The sequence below is a fragment of the Rattus norvegicus genome, chromosome 17 (genome assembly GCF_036323735.1).
Source record: "Rattus norvegicus strain BN/NHsdMcwi chromosome 17, GRCr8, whole genome shotgun sequence".
Taxonomy (NCBI): Eukaryota; Metazoa; Chordata; class Mammalia; order Rodentia; family Muridae; genus Rattus; species Rattus norvegicus.
This window is the reverse complement of record NC_086035.1, coordinates 88,675,328-88,698,828: the sequence shown is the minus strand read 5'-3', so window position 1 is coordinate 88,698,828 and position 23,501 is coordinate 88,675,328. Positions and strand designations below refer to the sequence as shown.

The following is a 23,501-nucleotide window of genomic DNA, read 5'->3' as shown; positions in this document are numbered from 1 at the left end:
CCAGCTGCTCATCCGACAGCCTTGTATTCTCTACACTAAATCCCTAAAGGGAAAATTATACTGGAGTCTTCCTGCCCGACGTAAAGTGTGACTGAGCACAGCCCAACTCTGCAAACAGCCCCAGTAGGAAAGCTCTGTTCTTGGCATTGCCTGGTATGCTCCCTCTGGACTTTGTGAGCCAGTACACTGCCCCTTCCATGTCTTCTGTCACTAGTTTGAACCAAGGTGTTGTGTAAAATAAGCAAGGACTCCAGCCCTGAGCTACATCCTCAGTCCAATGCCCTACCTTTTAAAAGGCATGTTAACTTAATCTTCAAAACATGTCATTTGATGTATTGACTGTCACTGCTGTACCTTGCACTTTCTGATGATTGTTAAGTTGTGAGAAATTAACATTTTCTTTGTTTATACATGAGGAAGCTAGAGCCCAGTAGTCTTTTACTAGAGGAGTTCTATGTTTGAAGAATTCTGTCTTTTGTGTTGCCAACAGTGAGAAAAGATTTCCTTACAGAATGAGGTAGCCTAGATAAATTCAAACATTTATTTTTTTCTTTTATCTTTGGTGGGGATTTTTCTGACTTAACTATTTTAGAGGATGTATTTTCTATTTTCTGTCCTTTGGTTTTGAGCAAAAGGCACATCTTAAAAATATCTAATCAATAAGGAAAATGCAATTCCATTACGCATCGCTTCCTTTCGTAGGACCTATTTTAAGCTCAGACTTCCTGGAACTAAGCTATCCAGTGGTTTATCAGAAATAACTAGACACTTTGAATAAATTATATTTACAAATCCACAATTGTCTCTTTGGGTATAAATTTATACAAAGCTATCCTAAAAATGTTCTTAACACTATTCCACTTGGAATGACGAGGAAATAAATGGAATAGAATCATTCCACTCAGGTTTACTGGGGTTACTCCAGAGAAGTATATAAACACAGAACCCCAAGGGTCTTAGTTGTTAGCAGCAAGTGGAGTCAGCTTTCCAAATGTAACTCCATACATTAGAATGACATTTGCTTGGTTGATAAACGTCTGCCCATACTTAATCAATTGTAATAGAAAATTACTGAGTGTTCCATTTTAGATATATTCCTGCCCTCAAGAAATTTGCCATCTCCCTAGGGAGAACAGAGTAGCACATGAAATACCTAAAGTACAATTAAATCTGAAATGCCATAAGTTTAGCAGGAGTTCAGGGAGAGGAGTCAGTCACCACAGGCTGATGTAGTCAGAAGAGCGTGCACCAGGGATTAGAAGGGAGGCCTTTGAAAGCCTTAGTTGAGCTGCAAAAATATTTTCTGGGTGGGGCGGTGTTTTAAGTGTTCATTACTTTTTAATGTCTTATCTATAAATTATTGATTAGGCTGCTGAGCGCTGAGTCGTACTTGAAAGAGCTCGCCTGCGGTGGGTCAGGTGAACTTGGAGGAAGAGAAGACATGGAGAAGGTCTCAGAGCCGGTGGCATCCCTAGAGTCAGAGCAGACATAGATGAGAGTCCCCAGGATGTCAGCAAGAGGACACTGATCCTTGGTGAGAATAGATGGAAAGACATCGAGAAGGATAGGGGAGGCAGTAAGAGAGGAAGTTCTCAAGTCATTTGTCCTGGCTCCAAAGCCCCAGGTCAAATTTGCTGGCCCACTATTGAGTAAAGAAGGTTGAGGAAGATTTGGGGAAAAGTTCTAGTCAGGACAAACTGCTGCCTACTGCTGTCATACCTACTGGCTGCAGAGATTTAATGATCCTGGCCATATTTCTGTAAATTGTCTGCCATTAAAAGTATGAAAGGGACCAGCACTCAAGAAGCAGAGGCAGATAGGCCTCAGTGAGTTCAAGGCCAGCCTGCTTTACACTTTGAGTTCCCAGACAGCAAGGGCTTCATAATAGAGAGACCCTGTCTCAAAAATAAACAAATTAAATGTATGAGAGAGTTAGGCATGGTGATACAAGACTGCAATCCTAGCTATTGAGGAGGCCGAGTCAGAGGGAGTACAAGTTAAGGCCAGACTGGACAACTTTGGGAGATCTTAAGACCAAAGTAAAAAGGGAGGTCAATATTGTCTTAGCTGCTTCTTGTTGCAACAGAAACAGCTTAAAGAAAGAAAGAATGGTTTATTCGGGCTCACAGACCCTTTGAGGTCACAGACCCTTCTAGCAGGAAAGTCACAGGGGCAGGAGCTTGAAGTAGCTAGTCACTTGCATCTACAGTCAGGAAGCAGATAGCAATAGGACTGCTTGCATCCGGCTTACTTTCTCCAGCATCCCCAACTAAGGAATGGTGCTGCCCACAGTCGGCGAACCATGAGCATGCTCAGTCATGCCTTCCAGATGATTCTGGATCTTACCAGCTTGACAGTTGAGATGAATCATCACAGGGGTACAGCCAAGTGACAGTGTTTGCCTAGTATTCAAGAGATCTGAGGCTCCATTACCGGCACGGGGGGGGGGGGGGGAAGCACAGAAAACATGAGTGGGTAGACTAAACCCAAAGTTGCTAGCACACTCAAGTCTGGAGAGGAAAACTTTACAAGAACACACATAGAATATTAATCCTAGTAATGACCACTAACTGCACAGGTACTTTCTGCCTGGGAATGTCAAATACATTTATATTCAGTAATTTATTTAATCCTCAAAACCATACTTGGAAAATGGTCATGTCCCATGGTAGAGATGGGACAAAGAGTGCTCCTAGGTGGAGAAACTGCTATAAAGGGGAAATTAGAATGAGCTGCATATTCACCTAGTGAATGACTAACCAATCCAGTCACCCTGTGAGAATGAGAGTTTGCCAAAATAGCAAGACTCCCCAAACACCTGAGTCCTGACAAAGTGCTTTCATATTCACTCTCTCTTAATCTCAGCACAGTTTGGTAATGAAGACATTTTCTTTCCTCCTATAGATAAAAAATGGGTAAGAAAACGGATACATGACTCAGTCAGGGTCTGTCCGGTAAGAATAGCCTGGAACAAGACTCCAATCCAGCTGTGCAAACACCTAAACCAGGAGGAGGCCAGTCAAGGAGTGAAGGGAAAGGGGGCTCTAACACGGACCATGATTCCCTGCACCCCCACCACATTACATACAGAAGTCACCTTGTCCTAAAGGGGATTGTTTTTAACTTTGGTAAACAAGAGGGAGGTGACCACAGGCTAAGAAGACCTAAGCTATATCAAGCCTTGAACAGAGCAGAGGCATTGTTGCTGTTATCCTGGCAACAGGGAAATACGACAGCTGCAGAGAAAGACAAAGGGAACATAGGGGAGCAAGAACAGACCTGAAAGGCAACATTGGGTCTGGTGAGAGAGAGCTGCCTGGTCCCTTCCACCGGGAATTTACCATGGCAATAAGATCCCTGGACACTGAAGCCTTCCTAGCCAACCTCCTTGCCCAGCCTCCAGCTGTCACCCCACTATGCCAACTCCTCCCCTGGAAGAATCCTGTGGAAGCCATTATGATAATGCAGTTCCTTGCTGACTTGCCTTTGGGAACACCAGGCAGATCCCTTGAGCCAGGCTTTCTTTGAATGGAAGAACTAGGGGAGTTGCTGCCATAGCAACACAGTTCCCCTGCCCATTTCTACCATCCGTGAGCTGGGGGAGATCCCTGGAGGAAGTGGTTCCCCACCTCCTTTACCAAGGCAGGAGAGATCGCCAAGGACACACAGATGGAGAGGAGCCTTAGGGAATGTTCCCTCTAGCCTGAAATGGCTGCTGATGTTGTCATGGCAACCGGATCCTATGCCCACCAAACCATGAAGGAGGGAGAGCTAGAGGGAGGCTTGGGAGCCAGCATGTGCCAGAGCAGCTCCAAGCTCCCACGTCAGCAGGCAGACTATATGGTGGAGGCCCACCTTAGGTTGGAGTGTCCCAGAGGCTCATCTCAGGTGTCTGAAAGGACTAGTAACGATCTTCTGTGAGAGGATAGTGCTAATTAAGACAGGGAGTGAAGAGGAATAGTTAATCTAGGTGTGGTGGTGCACACTGGGAGTCCTAGCACTTGGGGGACTGAGGCAAGAGGATTGCAAGGTCAAGCAGCCCCTGGGCTATGTTGTAAGAACTGCTCTCAGAAACAGTGACTACAGAAGGTGTAGGATGGCTGCTTTTAATGTCAACAGTTGACTCTGCCAATGCGAAGCACTAGGATGTGTCTAAAATGTCCTCATTTTTCTTTCTATTCTTAAATTGTCTTGGGTAAGTCCCTTAACTTGCAACAATGTGTCAGATACTCAGATCACTTTTGTCTACCAGCAGAAGGCAACCTGGGAACATATACAGAAGGAAACATCCCATCCTTCAAGTGGATTCAAGTTGGAGTCTCTAAATTATATGTGTGTACATGATTCATATTATTAAACTGTACCCTAACCTATAAAACCCAATTCAAAATGCATAAAAATAGAATATTCTGGGAACCAAAGTCAAGAGAGTTACGGTGATGTTGACGACAAGAAATGCAGCCTTTGGAAATGTCAATGCCCTAGATCCACACGCCTGCCCATTATTGCCTTCCATTAGACACATCTGGGAGTAAAGGAGTGAGAGATGAGTAAAACAGGCTGATATAAATGCTATTGCTCTTTTTTATTCTGTTCCCTCTAATCGGGTCATTGTCATTCCCATCTGGGTTCAGGAAAACACTACGTGACCTTTGATGAGGATAGGTAATGTATTAAACCAGCTCACAGGCCGTAGAAACGAATTTATATTATTAGAAAAGGATTCCATTCATTTTTACCATCACTGTCCTGTGTATGACTGACACAGAGTTGAGATGCACTGATGGTGACCACAGAGCACTGCCGAGGACACCCCTCCTGGGACATCACAAGTATAGCTGTGTTTTGTTTCAGACACCGTCTCCTCTTCCTGGTGATGCGCGGAGAAGCCAGTATTCTCTCCGCACTGAGGCTAAGAAGCATAAATGAGTTTTGCTAAGGCCACTTAGAGTAGGTACAAACTCTGGACTCAAGCCCAGCGCTAGTGCAAAGCCGATATGTAACAAACTCCCCAGGTAGCTATGGGCCACAGAAACTGCCTACGTCACAACTGGTCTGGACCGGTTGGGCAATATAAATAAAATGGTTGAAGTGCTATTAATTTCCTCCTCAGATGTTTTTTATGTCTCAAATCCCCCAACAATGGCACTGTTTGCTGTGCCAGCTCAGCCCCTCCCCCGCCCCCTTTCCGCTGCTATTGCGCTGTTTGTGTGGTCTGATTTACGTTTCATCTCAGTGCGCACACAACACCTGGTACTAAATGGACAAACCTCGCTTTGTTTCCAGTGAGATGATAAGAAGGAATATGAAGGAGGAAAAACAAATTCAAACCACTTACCAGCCTTACGGACCCACAGGGGCTGAGAACCCAATACAGAGCAACAGCCAATCATCGGGGCTCTCCAATTATCCGTGCAGAAGTACTCCACCATTTATACGCACGAGTTAAAACCAGGCACCATCTCCTATATCTCTCCTGTCTCTCCATCTGAGTAGGCGTGTTAACATGCACGCAAACACACGCATGCACGAGTAGTAAGAATGAAGTTCTGTCGGGACTGGATCTCACATCCACTTGAGACACGCGCACAATGAGACTGTCTCCTACCACTCGGGCCATTCATTTAGCCACTGATGAATCTTTTCTGAGAAATGAGACAGGATCCAAGACTTACTTAGAAGCCAATGAGGTGAGCATTGGTTTTTTAGTAGCAGAAACTACTAGAGTGATCGAATGAACCGTGGACCAGTTCGCTTAATCCTGATGGACTTCCTCTCTAACTTACATATGGCTTATTGCACAGCTACTGAAAACTACTGTTTGTGGGAACTACTCGAAGGCATTAGGAAGTAGCCACCCTCGAACGCTAAGTGGAAGTTCCCAGAATGCAAATTTGTATGTAGAATATGACTCTGATCGTGTGAGAGACTTCGTATCTGAGTGTGTGTGTGTGTGTGTGTGTGTGTGTGTGAGAGAGAGAGAGAGAGGGAGGAAGAGAGAGAGAGAGAGAGAGAGAGAGAGAGAGAGACAGAGACAGAGACAGAGACAGAGACACAGAGAGAGGGAGGTGATGCTTAATTTTGAATGTCAGTCTGCTTTCACTGAGAAACTCGTAGGAGACCTAAAAAGAGGTGCGCCTATGATATTTTCAGATACTCAGCTCAGGAGAGTTCTAAGCGAATGAGTGGGTTAAAGCCTAGGGATTCGTATCAAGTGACATTATTGGTGGGCATGGAGGGAACACAGGTCACTCGGGATGTCCTTGCTGAAGCTCAATCGTCTCTGATCCGCTTGCTCTCTGCAGTGAGGAAAAGAAACTTCCCCCACTGCCTATTCCACCACTATAGCACTCGTCTGAGTGTCCTGGGCCCAGCCCAGCCTGTAATAACTGCAACGGGGAACTAAAATAAAAAGCCCCTCCCCCAACATTGTTCCCTCAAGCCCTTTGTCCATTGCATCAATAAGCTGGCTAATACGCACAGATGTATTTGCCAAATACACTTTTCTCCAGAAAATACAATATGAGAGAAAAGGCACCAAACCTTGATAGTACTTTTATTTTGTGGGTTTTAATTTTTTTTTTAATACATACTTTTCTTCAAATTTTAGCACTGGGGTTAGCACTTCTACCGCCAGAAAAAATAAATAAATAATAGTTTTTGAAAAAATTTGAAGCAAAGTAATACATGAGCCCGCATAGAACTCGTTACGAGACGTTTCTGCCTCAGTGCATTCCCAGTATGTGAGGCTGACTGAGGCCTAGAAAGAACAATGCTGACCGGGAGTGCCACCACGGCCCTGGGAGAGGGTATGACCTTCCCACATGGGTGATGAAACAGAGACTTCTGCCTTTAGCATCTGGAAAAAGGAGCCCAGTTTGGTGGCTCACACATTTCGTCTTTGTTCAAGGCTAGCCCAGTATACATAGCCTACTCTGAAGACAGCGAAGACTCTTGACTTTTGATGACTTATATGGAAACATTTAAACTTAATACGAACTGTCTTGAATGAAGTAAACCACCACCTCTCAAAGGAAGAGCAAGGCTGTACCATAGCCCGAGTTGCCTATTTCTAGCATATCCTTGAGTATAGGCAGACCATAACCATATTATCAGGAGCCAGGTCTTGAGTGAAACCTTACTCAGGAGGAGCTAGCCGTGTGAGAGAGACAGAGGAAGAAAAATCCAGACATCTGTGTCAGAAGGAGCTCGCAGATCCATCACACAACTGGGGGAAAACGGGCTTCCGTGTATCAGCTGCACTCCCCACCTGTGCCGGAGCCTTTCCATGCTGTGATATTGATTTCCGTCCTTGACCACCCCAGATACAGAGAAGCGTTATCCATCGGCCTTCAGAAGTGCAGCTAACGAGCGGTGTTTCCTCTTCTTTCCTTTGTCTCTGTTAGTAATGTCAACATAAACCTTCCTGAAATAGAAGCCAGCAGATATTTCTTAAAACACTTTTTGATGAGTAGCCTTCTCCACTCCCTTCCCTGTCATTCTCCAAGTCTCTCAGAAAAGGAAAAAGAATTTATCAAAATCCTCCCCCAATGGGTTTTATTTTGATTACTCATCATCTTCTTCCTCTTCCTCCTCCGTTTCCTCCTCCTCTTCTCTCAAAAGCTACCTTTCCCAATTGAAGGTATTTCCTAAACAAAATAAAAATATCTTTTTTCGTCAATATTACTTGAAGCTGAGGCGAAAATACGCTCAGTGGATTTTGATTATGCGAGGACATAAAGAAACCTCCCTTCAGAGAAGTCCGTCACTGTCGTGTGTTCAGAGAAGCAATATTTTTTTTTTTTGGTTCTTTTTTTCGGAGCTGGGGACCGAACCCAGGGCCTTGGAGAAGCAATATTTTTTGGAGCAATATTTATTAAACGCTTCCATGCACTGAATCATCCCTCAGTATTCATGTGCTCCATATTCAATTTAGCTAGTAGAGTTTGAGAAGCATCACAGGCATCGCCTGAATGGTGCGGAGATGAGGTACAGAGCAGGAGACAGGCCTTCCAAGCCTGCCCTAGGAAAGCCCATAGAAAAAGCAGCGGAAAATTCCCTTATCCTGGGCCCCAGAACAGAAGCACACCAAGGACGGTTATGTAAGTGTGGGAAAGAAAGCCAACCAGGGCCCGTTTCCCCACAGTAGAAAAGAATCGTCGCTGAGTAGAAAAATCCCTGCATTACACAGTGGTCTAAACTGTTTCTAGATGCTGACAGATCTTTTTCAGAAATAGTTGAACTCCTAGCGTCACGATGGGGGAGACTGTACTAACAGCAGGCCACTAACAGACTTGAACACAGGCTTGTGCAGCAAAGGAACACACCATGCCCAGGCTTGCGTATTTGGTAAGAAATGCATCACACAGTCTGGAGAATCTTCACAAGGCAACAGATACAGGGGTAGAGGAAAAAAAAGACAAGTCTCATTTAAAATATACAAGAAACTACACCTAAGACCCAGATCACCTCAAATCTTATCACAGAAAAGATTCTAAACACATTGTTTCTACAAAGGAGATCTGGGAAAACCATTAAGTTAGGGTTTTGCATGGGAACAGGGCACAGAATGAAGACTCGGAGATTCTTGGGCATGGTCAGCCATGGTCACCGAAAGGACGTGACCTGGAGCTTTTGTTTACAATGCGTTGAAACACATTGGTAGAAAGAGCCTGGTGATCTCATGAATATCTAGAACAGCAGACACAGAATCCACACCCACCCTGGGTCAGCCTGGCTCACGCACAAAGCAATTCTGGCTCTGGGTCAGCCTGAGTGTTGGGGTCCTTTCTTGCTGTCAGTCATGTCCCAAATTGTTCCAGATATACTTAAAGCAGAGTCTATCCTACTCTAGAATTCTAGGATCTCCAGGATCTTGGCTTGTTCAGGCTTTCCTGAAAGATCACTGCATCCTGCAGAGTCCTGTCCCCTAGCATTTGGGTCAGCAGTTCTCAATCCATAATTCATATTCTGATAGAAATTGTGTTTATCAGAGTTAAGAATCATAGTTGGCCAGAAACTAATTCAACTGATAGCCATTAGCAAATGAAAAGTTAGTTTTCTCTAAAGGAGTCTGATTGGGTGTACAAATCACTCTTAGTGCCAGACTCAGACTTACTTTTGGAGGTTTTGTCACATCTGGGCTTGTTTGTTTGTTTGTTTGTTTGTTTGTTTTTGTTTTGGTTTGGTTTGGGTTTTTTTTTTTTTGTTTTGTTTTGTTTTTGGTCTTTTTGTCACAAGTCTATTTCTATATTATGGTTTCCAATTTTGTGTTTTTAGGCTGTGTCTGTGTCTACCAATGTCTGTATGTGTTTCTTGTTCTTTTTCTTTGGCTCTTGTTTTTCCAATCATTTGTTTGCTTTGTCTCTTGTTTGTTTTTGTTTCGTTGTAGTTGTTTTAAGATGCCTCTTGGGTTTTTTTTCCTAAGGAAGGGCAAGAAAGGATGTAGATTTGTGTGATTAGAGAGGTAGAGAGGATCTAAGAAGAGTCACGAAGGGAAAACCACAATCAGAACTTATTGTATAAAACATAAAATCTATTTTCAACTAAAGAAATGGTTTGAGCCAGGTATGGTGGTGCACACCTTTAGTCCCAGTGCTCAGGAGGCAGAGGCAGGAGGATCTCTGAGTGTGAAAAAGGCTATCCTGGTTTACAGAGAAAGGTCCAGGACAGCCAGGGCTACACATAGAAATCGTGTCCCAAAAAAGAGCCAAAAGTAAGTAACTGGTGGTTAGAAAATGAGGTGAAGGATTTGCAATGCCCACAAAGGACCCAGGGGAAGAGGATGGGCCTGGGCATCTTGCCCCATAGTTAAGAGTATTTGCTGCACAATCATAAAGACCAAGGACTAGAGTTCAAATCCCAGCACCCACACAAGAAGCCAGGTATCCTGCACACACCTGTGACTCCAGCTCAGAAGGGAACAGAAGAGGATGGTCTCCAGCTTCCAGACTAACTGAGACAACACATCCAGGGCTCAGGAAGAGACCCTACCTCAAAGGAATAGGCAGAGTGTAGAAGAGGAGAACGCTCACCAGGCTCTTCCGGTCTTTGCATATATATGTACATAGCCAATCGCTCCCCTGCACATACATTCAAATGCAAATTAAGTAATTGTGCTTTTGCAAAAAGAGCATACAAAGGGCAGAGGAAGCCTGTGGTTAAGAAAAACATCTAAAATGATGAATTAAATAAACTGGCGTAAAATAATAGGATTCTGTTTACTTTCGAAAGTGAAGGCCAGTAATTAGAAATGAAAGGGTTGTTTCTCTAGCCCTTTCTGTTCACATGAATCTAAAGGGTGTAACTTTAAAACACATATGTCTCCCATGATTGGCATAACCCCAAAAACCAAATCTGAACAAAGAAATGAGGAGTCTTGGAGGAAAGTCGGCCAGTGATGGACAGGTCATGGCCATCTACAGGCCAACAATGAACAGGTCATGGCCACCTGCAGGCCAACAATGGACAGGTCATGGCCACCTTCAGGAAGGACTGAATAATCTGATGGACAGATTGTGGTCCTCTACCGTTCTAGCCCCAGTGATGGACAGGCCACTGTTCTAGAATAGTAACTTTCCCACACCCCACAGTGAAGGATGGCTGGCATAAGTGTGAGAAGTCTAACACAGCCAATATTTAGTGAGCACACACCAAGCCTGAACCTGGAGCTGTAGGAATAGAGTGAGCAAGATGTTGTCACTCTCCCTGAAATTCATAGCCATGTAAGCAGAACCAGATCAGAATAAAACACAAATGAATCCAGTCTTTCTGGTTATCAAAAGTCATTACTGTGGACACCAAAACTCTAGACAGAAAGGCAACAGTGTATTCAAATGTAAACAGACACTCCCAAGAGCAGACTCTCTTCTGTCCAGCATGCAGACTGCACATCTCATACTTAACTCCTCCGAGCATTAGCTACCTCATCTGCTTTGCAGAGAGGTACTTTCCTCATTCTGTGGCTGAGGGGATTAAATGAGCCAATGCTTACAGCGTATGTGAAAGCGCCCTGGATACACAGAGCGTTCTGAGCCAATGTTAGCTACTTTGATTCTGGCGGCTCCTAATTAGGACGTTGTATTATTACATAGCAATTAATGTCTTAATGGGAATGAGCAAGAAGATATGTGATTAGGAGAGCAGAGACTGAAGGGAGGGAGTCAGGAGTTGAAATTCTGCAACATCAAGAAGCCACTGCCAGGATGGCAGTTCAGACCAGGAAGAGGAGAGTGCCTGAGTGCAGGGCTGCAGTCAGTCCGGGACCAAGGTGGGCCCGCCTGCCTTGCTAGTTTTGGGCTCAACTTAATATGAACACTTTGTCCCCGCCGCCGTCCCCCAGTTTCCTCCTCCCTGGGATGCTCTTCAGGCTTACTTGCTGCCTTCCTTGATAGGACAGGAGAGCATAGGAGCTAACAGACGATAGAAACAAGAAGTTAACCAACTAGGGATCTCCGGAATTACACTCCACCGAGGGCCAGGCCCGTGATCCTAGCCCCAGACTTTTACAGGGCACCCATGTAACTGACCCTGAGGATCTAGAAAAACTCAGGAAAAAGTTTCTGAGCATACCACAATGTCAGATTAATCCAGAAACCAAAACCGTGATTGATTTCAGTGTGTCTCTGAAAGTGCTCACCCACGCTGTATCCTGGGACTTGACTGCATCCAGCCCTGGTTCTGAGTACATTTGTTCACGACGCCCCCTCGGGGCAGCCGCAGAGAATGCAGCTCAAACACCTGCACTCTGGCTCCAGACCCTGCTTGTTATTAACTGCGGTGACTTCACTGTGCATAAAAGGCTCTGTGCTCTTATAGAAATGCATGGTCTCGTTACAGAAGAGAAAGCAAAGACTCAGTATTTCTTCCCATAGCTCCCCGGCATGGAAGTAACAAATGGCCATCCCTGTGGATTGGATTGTACTAGAAAGCTTGGTTTTTAGAACTATTGCTTGAATTGCTGATTTCAGTTCCTTCCTTCTCTCCTTCCTTCCTTCCTCCCTTCCAGTCTTTCAGTGAACCTTGTCTGAGGATTAGGGCACTATTTTCAACAACTTCTAAAATGACCCCACACACCTTCTGCTACTCTGTACAGACAACTTATTCACAGCGGTGTTCTCAGACTGGTGATTTTAAACCCTTAGATCGTGTTAAGCTCTCTGTTCAGCAGTACCAAAGAGTCAGCCAATTTAAGTCTTCGTGTAAAAATAAACAAGCACAAACATCTCATCAGTTCGTAAATTTGTTCTTGTCTTCAATCAATGTTAGAATTATATGTGCAGCAATAAATGGTTTCAAAATACAATTCCTTATGGAGATGTTTTTTATCAGTAAATGTTTTGCTTCTAATACGTATTTTGTATACCCATATGCCTGAGGTCGCGTAAAAGACTTTTTTTTTTTTTTAACATAAGAGGTTGAGTGGGAAAAGTTTAAGATGCCTCAGTATAGCTACTCAGGAGACTGAAACAGGAGGATCACAAATTCAGGAGCTGCTGAATCGCAAACAGAATTCAAACTAAGTGCTAAACTAGGCAGCCTTGTCTCAAAACATAGAAAGTTTAAAAAAATAAAGAAAGAAAGAAGAAAAAAGAGTGGAAGGTATCTAGAAGGTAGCATGCTTATCTAGGCTGCCTGAGCCCCTGGGTTCAATCCCTAGAACAACAGATAAACACACAGGCACGCACGCACGCACGCACGCACGCATGCACGGAACAAAACGCACAACGCACACGAACGCACTTAACATATAAAACTACAGCCACATGGGATCCCAAGAGGATTGACCACCCTTCACACACCTGTTCCACTCTCAAGGCTGAGTGGGAGGCCTGTTTGTTGAGCATCTGGGAACAGGGAAACTGAGTTCGTAGAGCTTTAGCTTGCTGAGTCCCTGTGAAAGATCCGGTGCATAGAACACTGGGAAGCTCAGGTCCTGAGAGAACTCCAGTCTGGGGACCGAAGTGTCCAGGCGCCCCCTAGTGGTCTAATTTCCTGCTGTGCTGACGGCCGCCGGCCTTCAAGGTCCAGAAGCGTGATGAGTGGGAGGTTTGGAGGCTCTCCTCTGCTCACCCCAGTGCAAATGGCCAGCGGACACGTGGGGCATCTGCTGTCCTTGCAGCCCACCTGGCCTCCTGAGGAGCTCCTTAGGCACAGAGGCTGAAGTTCAGCTTGCTTTCGTAGTTAATCCTACCTCATTGCAAAGCTGACACTTGTTTAGTTTGTGTCTGGGTAACAGGAGCTACCTCTCTGTGAGGCAGCTTTTGGGAAATGAACTGGAGTTTTTGTGGAATTGGCATGAGGCTTTCTTTCTCTGTGTCTCATCCCACGTGTGGAATGAGGGAACTGGAGGCAACCCCAAAGCTGACTTTTAACATTCACCTAGCAGGGTGCTATAGACTGGCCCCGTGGCTCTTGGCTCAGACCCGTATCCATGCTGAGTCAGAACTGCGAAACACTATCATTTGAAGGGCATGGACAGATGCCAAGCTGTCAATAATCAAATCTCAGTTCATCACTTACAAACTGTAGTGTTAAAGGGGGGAAAAAATCTAACCTCTCCCTCAGACTGTTAATCAGTAAAACCACCTAATCGCTCCCTGAGACTGTTAATCAGTTAACGGGATAATAGCAATTACTGTCTTCTGGGCTCCCATGGAGGATTAGATGAATTAAATATGGAAAGCCCTTGGAATAGACCCTTCCATGAGCGCTGTGCCATCTGTGTTAGTTAATGTGAGAGCTGCTATGTATCCCACATATTCGTTGTCGTTAGTGTGTATTTATTGTCCATTACTATGTGAGCTGCTCTATCATCTCTATAAGCCTGTTATTAAATACAGTCGGCAGATGCAGAAACTAAGAAGAAAGATGGCCAGCATCTCACTGAAGTCACCTTGTAAATAGCCAAATAGGAGCTCCATCAGTGCAACCACTCCAAGATAAATCTGCAATCTATAAAAGAATGTGTGCGGAAGTGTTAGCCATCCTTGCACAGGACTGTGAAGAGGGGATTGAGGGGTAGAATTAGAGATCCAACAGGAAGGCCTTGAGCTGGGCCATAACCTATGGATGGCAGGAACGGCATGTGACCAAGGCCTGAGCGAACACGGAGGCATGTGAGATAGCCAGGCATGTCTTAGTACCACTGTTTTCAGGTTTGGATCTGAATGTCCTTCCCAGTTGGATCAAGTACGCTAAAACAGGAGTCCCTAAGAATTAAAATTTCCCAGGAATCCCATGCTAGAAGAGGAAAGGCTGAAGCCTGTCCTGCAGAAGACTTCACAGATCTGATGGTACTTCCGGGCTCTTGTTCTATAACATAGTCAGAGATATACCATGACAGATGGCGGAGAGAAACTAGGAGTCATTCTCTCCCGCATCAAACCGAAAACAAATGTGTTTTCTTTGCCCGTTTCTGATTCAAAATTTCTTTGGAAATACAGGGGAACTAAGATGGTGGGACTGTGGAGCCAAATGCTCCGTAACAGGATTGTGCGCTGGGGCCTTGGTCCGCAGCTTGGTGATTGGATCCTGACAGCTCTGACCTGCTCGCGGATGAACCCTTTGTTCAATTCCTAACGTGATGGTTAAAGAGAGGCCCTGGACCTCCAACTAGATCAAGCCTGGGAAGGAAATCGCTGGGGTATGCAGCGGGGCTGTATTTTGCTCTGGCCTCTTGCTCTGTTCTCCTTTTATCTGTTTCTCGTGAGCTTCTCTGCCACATCCTCCCCGCCGTGATGGACTGGAGCCTTGGAGACCATCCGAAAGATATACTTCCTCCGTTTCCTTCTTCCTGTCAGCCTTTTGTTTAACTGGTGAATGCTGATTGCTTGAAGTTTGGAACAAACAAGGAAGTGGAAGGGAACAGTCGGTCTGCATAGGACTTTGTACCCACACCAAATTGCCACATCATGCTGCCACACCAGGATGCCCTACTGAGCTATGGCAGCAAAGAATCATCCTAGGAGGCTTACAGGGAAGCCACACAAGAAGACTTGCCTCCTTCCGCATGAGGACCTGATTTGTGCTGATGTGGAAGTAGGTTGGAATTCCCCTGGGGCACAGGGTGTAAGCCCAGAGGGTGGGCTGAGCATATAGGAGGCCACGAGTTCAATACCCAGCTCTGGGATAAGAAAAGAAAATACTCAAGAGAAAGCATACTCGCTTGCCTTGAGATTTGGAAGTGGGGTGACAAGACTCTCTGCTTCACCACGATTCTTTACATGGCTTCATGTTGGTTGCAGAGTGATTAGGGATGAAAAGAGAAATCGAATAGAGAGCCAGATGCAGTTCCCAGCTCCCCCTTGCCCTTTCCACTCGCAGCTCTGACCTATAATTCCCTCTCTGATCCTCTATTGATTCTGGAGATCCCCTGGCCTCTGAAATATTTTGCTGTTGTTACTGTCACCATTTGGATATGGAGGGGGTGAGCCTGCCAAGTTGCATGCACTGCAGTCTTGGTCCCCAGCATGCAGCTGTGGAGGACTAGAGAGAGGTGGGACCTGATAGAAAGCAAGCTTGGGATGTTGGGGCTCTGTCCCCAGAAGCATTACTAAGTACCTAGGAAGGTGAATCACACAATCCACAAGCCCACTCTCTGAATTCCTCTTGCTTCCTGTCTGGCTGTGTGACTGCTTCCTTTCACACTTTCCACAGTGAAGCCTTGACAGAGGCTGGTGAGAGACCCTGTCTCAAAACCTAAGGTTTCTGAGAAAGGATAGCACCTCAAGCCATCCTGGCCTTCTGCACCTAGGTACACACATACGAATGCACACACAAAAGTGGGCGGGGCATTGCATAAACAGGAACCAAGCAGCAAGAGGCTTAAAGGGTCCGCTCTAATGAGAAATGTGCACACTGCTGCCCGTGACTGTGTGCTGCCCGTCCTGACCACATCCGCGATGATCTCTTCATCCTGCCTCTGGCGCTACAGATCTGTCTGAGCAGCATTTGTGTAGAATAACCATCAGGCCTCACTAACTCGTGACCTAGAGAGGAGCTCTAAGAAGTACATCAAGTAGAGATCACAGGAGCAGACCCTCCATATTGTTCTAGACAACTAAGTGGAGGCCATGACTCCTGTCTGCCTCAGTTCCCTCTCTGTGCGACAGAAGTGACAACGTTCACTTTCAACAGAGCAAGCCTGGGAAAGTAAATAATTTCACCCGTATTAAATGAACCTTGAGAATTTGGAAGTTGTGGAAGGAAATAAAAAACAAAGATGAGACTGTGGAGATGTTCATTTTGAAGGGGAGGGCGTTCATTTGGTTACAGGGTACAGTCCAACATCAGGGAAAAATAGACAAGAACTCAAGGCAGGAACCTGGTGGCAGGAACTGATACAGAAGCCATGGAGGAATGCTGCTTACTGGCTTGTTCTTCGTGATTTGCTCAGTCAGGTTTTGTTTGATTGATTGATTGATTGATTGATTGATTGATTTAGACTGGGCTCCTTTCTTTCTTTTTGGGGTTATAATCCAATTCCAACATTTATTCCTTCTCTTTCCTCACTCCAAACTTTCCCATATACCCCTCCCTGCTCTCATTCAAACTCATGGTCGCCCATGCATATATATTTGTACATACACTTATATTCCTAAATGTAATCTATTAAGTTCATATTCTGATGCTTGTATGTGTTATTCAGGGGCTGATCATTTGGCACTTGACAGCCAATCAGTGTGCTCTTCCTTGGGGAAGACATCTTCAGCTCCCACCGTTCCTCCGGTGCCTTTCTTTGTGTAGAGTTGAGATCCTCAATTTCTAAGAAAAATCATGATTGTAAGCTCAAGGTAGCTTCAAAAATATGGTGATGGGGGACGGTGAGGGGGGCAGGTGAGATGGCTCAGTGGATAAAGCACTTGCTTAAAACCAGAGTTCAGGACCCCAGAACTCATGTGAAAGCCAGGTAGCCTACATCCCAGCACTAGGGAGCAAAAGGGATTGTATCCCTGGGGCAAACCGGATACCTAGATGGGTGGAATTGGCCGACTAATGAGAGATACTGCCTCAATAAAAAAGTAGAGAACGATTAAGGAAGACACCCAACATCAGCTTCAGTCCTACACTTGCCTTCGCGTACACGAGTGCACATGTATGCGTAGGCGCGCGCGCGCACACACACACACACACACACACACATCAGTAGTTAGTACAACTGAAAACACAACAGTGATCTTATACGTACATACCACAAAACAAAAATGGCACATAAGCCCACAGCTGCAGACGCCATCCCACCCAACTCTCTTAGGATTCAGGTCCTCAGCATCTATATGATGTACGGTCCAAGAATTTGCATGCATTAGCATTATCAAGAATAGAAAAGCGGTACTATTATTATGTAAGCAGCTTCGGTTTAAACAGGCTGTCAGTCAACTGCCTCCAGGCTTGGCATGCCTGGTTTGTTGGCAGATAGGACATTCCAACCTGCTTTTTCCTGTCATGTTTTTGACAAACATCATAAGCCAGGTGCCTTTCTCAAGCTGTCCCTTGGGCTCATCTGAGGCCTTAGCCTGAATCAAGTTCATTCCAAAGCGGTGACATTATTTCAGTAGCCGGGGTAAATGAGCACACGAATTCATTTTCAATCAACGTTCTATGTCCTTTTTTCATACAGTTAATAGGAGAAGACTCTCGGTAACGTGCTCTGAAAGAGTGATTGGAAATGCTATGTCTTAGTGGAAACACATGCTCACACAGCCCTTCACAGCCAACCATTACAAAGACACTGATCATTTCTCCATCTGCAACACACCTCATTCAAATATTTTAGAGTTCTCACAGTTTGGCCAAAAATTCAAAATGCTCTGTTTATCAAAATGAAATTTAAGAAATAAATGTATAATCAGAGCCAAGTACACTTAGAGAAGTCACAGGCTAATTCCTGTAACCCAGGGTAACCTTCAGTACCACCGGCAATGACGTCATCTTCCTTAAGTGCCCAAAGCAGGAGCACACACTCCAGGAAGATAAAGACTTTAATTAATAATTAATAATTATTGCTTTGCTTTGTTTCAAAAGAACTGGGAACAGACATAAATTAAGAATGATTTGATTTTTTCCCCCAAGACAGGCTCTTACAAGGTAGCCTTGGCTGGCCTCCAAGTCAGATCTTCCTGCCTCCTCCTCACAGAAGCTAAGGTTGTAGGTATGCATCTCCATGACTAGCATTCTTGGATTTTTAGTTTTTAAAAAGAGTTTTTATTTTTATTTTTACATGTGTGGATGTTTTGCCTGCATGCATGCCTGTGTACCCTGTGCAGGCAGTGCCTGAAGAGGCCAGAAGAGGGCATTGGATCCCTAGTACTGAAGTTATATGCTGTTGTAAGCCATCTGGGTGCAGGGAATCTAGCCAATGCCCTCTGGAAGAACAGTCAGTGTTCTTAACCACTGAACCATCTTGCCAGCCCTGATAATGGTTTTTGGAGGGGTTGTTTGGTTGGTTGGTTGGTTTGGATTTTTTTTCTTTTTTTGTTTAAGATTTGTTTATTCTTTTATGTATGTTAGTACACTGTTGCTGTCTTCAGACACACTAGACGAGGGCATCAGAATCCCATTACAGATGGTTGTGAGCCACCATGTGGTTGCTGGGAATTGAACCTTTGGAAGAGGAGTCAGTGCTCTTAACCACTGAGCCACTTCTCCAGCCCTTGGCTTTTTTTTTTTCTTAGCAAGAGGAATTTGCCATTCTCCTAGTAATAGTGTCATTAATCAAGGCTTTCCAAGAAATTAGAAGAATATTAACCCAGAGCAATATCAGTAAAGGAAACTCAAAGACTGAATTATGATCCAGTGAGATTTAACAATTTGGGTGAAGAAAATGATTGTAATTGAATTAATTAATTTATTTGAATAGACTATTATTTAGGAAGAAAACAAAAAAAATTATAAATTAAAATGCTGTGGCTTCAATGTGAAAAAAAAAAAGAAGAGAAATTTGGGGATTATAATGTACTAAGTCACTTGCCTCTTCCAGAGAGAGGGAGAAGAGAGAGACAGAGACATAGACAGAGATGGGGAGAGGGAAGAGAGAGGGGGAGAGACAGAAAGAGAGAAAGAGAGAGAGCAAGAGAGTGAGAGAGAGAGAGAGAGAGAGAGAGGTCCATGCTTACCAGTGTTAATCAGAACATCATGCTTAGGCAATTGGCTAACAGGTGACTTTTAGGGATGAGAAACTATAGAGACCAATTCTCCGAGACGTGATAGGAGAGAGGAAGTGGATGCTCAACCTAGGCCTTGGTCAGTTGCTAGACCATTAGAAAGACAAGATGGCTTTCTACGGACAGACCCCAATAAACTTGATGGGGAATGAAACGGTTAATGGCTGCCACCCCTGAATGAGACAGATAGCTTTTTCCCACGTGAGAACAGCTCACTCAGCAGTGCCAACTGGCTGTGGTTCCCAACTCTGCCAAGGGCACAGAGCAAAAACTACGACATGGGAAGATCAGGAAAGGTAGAGATGCTCCTGTCAAAGCAAAAGCCAAGTGACATCTCTTAGGAAGCCGTCACACAGAAGACGCTATGCAAAGCAGGCACAAGATGGGCAGTTTGGCAGACGCACTGCTTTGGCAGGTCCGGCCAACTCATCTGCTGGGAAAGAACTGTGTTAATTAACAGGAAATGCATGCGGAGAAAATTAATATCATATAATAAATGCAACATTTGGCCGTGAAACCATCAGGGTCGAGGCTTCTCCAGAGCAGCAGAAAGACAGTTGCTACTGAAGTCCTGTCCTGTGGACCCCGGTCTCCCTTTACCCTCTGCCATCTCTGTATCTCTGGGTCATCAGAGATGACCCAGGTGGGATGCCTCGCTCACTCCCTCCATCTACAAACACGCACCGAATATCCAACACGTGTTACTGCCCTAGGGATACACATTGCTGAATGGCAACACAGCCTTTCTCGGCTCTCGATGAGCCTAACTAGGGGCTTGTGGTACTGGAAAATCAATGGCCACCAGAGCCACTCCAAGTCAGTGGCTTCCAAGGTCATTAAGTTTATTGTCCAGTGCCCAAGAAAAAGAAACCATGGAAATAAATGAGTAGAGAGAACACTTGTTCTGGGAAAGGAAGGAGTCCTGAAGTGGGAGGGGCTCCAAGGTAGAAATACTGACGTGTTGCCCTGTCCCGTAGACTGTTCTGGATTTTATAGGAATTGGATGGAGGCTGACATAATCCTTTATTGATATAGATCATTTTTTTAAAAATACATCATGGAGCCAATTAATCAGGAACCCACATGTTCTATGCATGTCCCCTCTGCCCGACAGGAATGTCACTGCCACCTTCAGGGGAGTGGTCAGCTCTGCTACAGGGCTAGCACATGATCCACTGTGAATCCCACCCTTGCTGCCTCAGTCGAGCTTGACTCCTGTCTCATTACCTGGGCCCTGGGAATGCAGAAATGACTCGGGGACCCACATCTTATATTAGGAAAAGACTGTCCCTGATAGTTTGTCTGTGAGTTATTTGTAGAATAAGATGTACTTTGGTAATGAAAGAGACAAGGCCCACTCATGAGAGCAAGCACTTGGTCCACACGCCCTTCTCTGAGAACGGCCTATCCTCCCCACCCCCACGCCCCAAGGATAGAGGGCCGCTGGAGCTTCAGCTGTTGATACCCAATGTTACCAGCCAGGCCGAGAGGCTCATTGTGTTGAGCATTAGAATCACAGTGCAGGAGAGACTAATTCACATGGTGGGGATGGAAGGGTTGGAACAACCAATGGGTCATGATAAGCAAACCCAGAATGGGTAAATGTGGAGAAAGGGCAAAAGAAAGCCGTCTCCAGTGGGACACAATGACATCAGTTTATTTCAGTCCCTGCAGCGATGAGTCATCTAGGCTCCGACTTCTGGGCTGACATGTTCAGCCCCAGTGGGACCAGGCCAGGCCACACATCCTACAGCAATGGTTCCGAATGACCCTTTCACAGGAGTCACATACCGGATATTTACATTGTGATTAATAACAGCAAAATTACAGTTATGAAGTGGCAATAAAAGCAATGTTATGGTTGGGGAGTCACCATGACATGAGGAACTGTATTAAAAGGTCCCAGCATTGGGAAAGTTGAGAGACACTGCTCTGCAGCTTCTGTCAGGGTCCTTCCGGAACCAGGATGGGGGATGGGGGATAAGAGAGCTTCTGCTGTGAGGTTGTGGACCACAATGGGGAGGATATTCACCTGGCAGCCCTGCACTCAAATTCCCTTCATTCGCAAATGATCCCAGAGGAACTCTGGACAAACCCAGAAGGGAGAACACAGTATACATCTAACAACTGGCCTTGATCCCCATTCCAAGACACAACCCTATGATCTTGGCCTCATTAACCCCAGCTCAAAAAGACTAGACACTTCTGCTTCCTCCAAGATCAGCTCTGGAAGTATTGATGGTGGATGCTTCTAGCTCAGCAGTTCTCAACCTGTGGGTTATGACCCCTTTGGAGGTTGAATAACCCTTTTGAGGGTCACATATCAGAGGCCCTGAATTCTGATGTGATTTACAACAGTAACAAAATTGGGAGTTAAGACATAGCAATGAAATAATGATGTGGTTGGGGGGTCACCACATGAGGAACTGTATCAGAAAGAGTTGCAGCATTAGGAAGGTTGAGAACCACTGCTCTAGACCAGCATTGTAATCAGACAGACACCCCCACCCCCACCCCGGAGTCTAGAAACTGTTCTCCCAAACTCAGCTGACTCAGCTTTCTAACCATGATTTCCTGGGAGCCTTTCTTTTATAGTTTGAGTTACTCTCCATCTGCATGGTGAAGTCTGGCTTTCACAGTTAGAATCTTCTTGAGAGCAATGTTCTTTTTAAACATTCAATATTATATGTGGTTGTTTCAGCGTGGAAACGGATCTTTCGTTAAAGAAAGACATTGCACGTTTATCCTCCAGGCTCTCCAGCTCCTTCGAAGCCACACGAATAAAAGACCTCCTCATACCATACTTTGGCCCACTGGTCTCACTGTACACCATCCCTGGCTAGGACTGAACTTTAAGGCCAGTTCTTCAGCAGAAGAAAGCCCTCAGTTGGGCATAGTGGTGTATGCCTTTAAAAAAAAAAAAAAAAAAGGAACCTACAGTTGATCAGACTTCTGAAACTTATCCTATGACCTGCTCATACATCTGAGCATGCACACACATACACGAAAATAAAAAATTTAAAATAATTCTTGAAAAATGTAAAAACCAATCTTCAGGATTTTCTCACATCATCCAGCTGGCCAGTTGCACAACCCACTTCACCATTCAGGAGATGGCTCCTTTGAGTCTCTTGGCACATCGGAGGTAGAAGAAATGTAAGCATGTCCGTCAGTTCCACTCCTGTTTTCCTGCGGAAGGATCGGCAGCCATCTTGGGCTCCATTCCCTGCCCCAGCTTTCAGATGCTAATGAACCGGACCTGTCCAGTCTTGGCTGGGCTCCACTGGGTCTGTTCACACTGACACGAAAGGACTGTGCGTGTAGCTTCTTTAGACTTAGGCAATTGACATCTCTTTTTCTAGGCATCTTTCTCCCATTGCCCCAAAGAAACCGGCTCCCAGATGCATAAAACATGGGTGCTGCCTTCACCTAGCTCCCAGTCTGACCCGACTACAATGTGTGGTTGGCTCCCTGATAGCCACAGCTTAGAAAATCAACTCCAGGAAAGCTGTCCCAAAGCCAGTGGCTCTGACCAAGCACCTTCCCAGACAAGGCACATTATGCAAAGCAGCACAAGATAGACAGATTGGCAGGAATTCAGGTAGCTCACAGCATGGAAATTCTTGCCAACGTCTAGGCAGAGAGGAAGTAGTGCGTTAATTAACAGGATATCCGTCAAAGGCGCTCTTCACGGAGGGTTTCATATCAAAGCCAGTCAGTAAACAGGGCCGGGGAGAGTGGGCCCACCAGGCAGGTTCGGGCATTTCTTGTGGAAGAAATGACTCTTCCCTTCCTTTCCAGAGTCACAGGGAGACTCATCCCTCCACTGCCACTGCAAGCTGCTTCCTCTTTACTCTCTCCCTCCCCAACAGGAGATGAGTCTTTGCAGAGCGGTTCTGACAGAGCCCACCGCTGCAGGGGTGCAGTGCGGACCGGCACAGAGCGGGTGCGATTGGTTACAAACGCACACAGACAAGCCATCAGCTGCCCCGGTTTCCTGAGGGTGTATCCCCCATCAGTTCCTCAATCACGTCGTGACGTGACGTGTGGGTTCTCTACGTCATCTTCCTGTGTGTCACTTACCACTCACTCTGGTTTCTCCCACAAGACTGTACGGCGATTTAGGATACGACCCTGCCGTTTTTGTTCTCCCATATTATGGGATTACGCCACAAGTAGAGTGAAACAGCAGTAGACTTCACTCCCAGGATAGACTCCGAGATGCTAGTTCAGGCTGGAGTAAAAATTATCATGAGGCAGAACAGAACACAGAGATACTCCACAAGCCTTTCCCCGCCGTGGGAAAAGAAACAGAAGCATGAGCGGCCCTGGTACTTG

At 45.4% G+C, this 23,501-nt stretch overlaps 2 protein-coding genes across 3 annotated transcripts in view; one reads left to right on the top strand and one right to left on the bottom strand.

Moving 5' to 3' along the window:
• The window catches only part of Gpr158 (G protein-coupled receptor 158), a 466,781-nt gene extending 453,831 nt beyond the window's left edge, over positions 1-12,950 (bottom strand). The window contains exons 1-2 of one of the 2 annotated variants that reach the window (XM_039095563.2): positions 12,801-12,950; positions 7,271-7,426 (exon numbers count right to left, since the gene is read on the bottom strand). The gene's annotated coding sequence lies outside the window, so the exon portion shown is untranslated. The remainder of the gene's footprint in view (positions 1-7,270; positions 7,427-12,800) is intronic. The other variant, XM_039095564.2, reaches the window with a different exon arrangement.
• Positions 1-23,501, top strand: part of Rps8l1 (ribosomal protein S8 like 1) — a 995,681-nt gene that overhangs the window by 964,435 nt on the left and 7,745 nt on the right. The gene's annotated exons all lie outside the window — the stretch shown is intronic.